The sequence below is a fragment of the Crocuta crocuta genome, unplaced genomic scaffold (genome assembly GCF_008692635.1).
Source record: "Crocuta crocuta isolate KB4526 unplaced genomic scaffold, BGI_CrCroc_1.0 scaffold1027, whole genome shotgun sequence".
NCBI classification, from domain to species: domain Eukaryota; kingdom Metazoa; phylum Chordata; class Mammalia; order Carnivora; family Hyaenidae; genus Crocuta; species Crocuta crocuta.
This window is the reverse complement of record NW_027532023.1, coordinates 62,094-62,498: the sequence shown is the minus strand read 5'-3', so window position 1 is coordinate 62,498 and position 405 is coordinate 62,094. Positions and strand designations below refer to the sequence as shown.

The window sequence follows — 405 nt, the reverse complement described above, 5'->3', positions numbered from 1 at the left end:
GGTGGCAGCCATAAAAAAATAACAAAATAAAAGGGGGCAGGCAGAAATCATTTCCAGTTGATAATGGCCAGATAGTAATGAGGGCCAGATGTTATCAGGCCTTTTGGTTTATCAATAGAAGTCCAGATTTTTAAGTGTAAACAATATTTGTTTAAAAACAAACAAAAAACCCACTGTGCAAGACAAAATATATCTGAGGAATAAATAGACTCAGTTCTCTGGACTAAGAAACCATTAGTGATTTCTGTTTATCCATTACTACTTTCTGGTACTCCATACTTACCTTTTAGGTTTCAGCTCCAGTATAGATACTGATAATCATATTTTTAAATCTTTAAGAGCTTTGACAGTTGGAAAAACTCAAATTGTGGTATATAATAGTTTCTAGGTATCTTATTTTATTTG

At 32.3% G+C, this 405-nt stretch overlaps 1 protein-coding gene across 1 annotated transcript in view; it reads right to left on the bottom strand.

Annotated features, from left to right (window-relative positions):
• NRK (Nik related kinase) overlaps window positions 1–405 on the bottom strand; it is a gene marked incomplete at its 5' end in the record, with an annotated part of 69,163 nt that overhangs the window by 8,494 nt on the left and 60,264 nt on the right. The window lies entirely within an intron of this gene.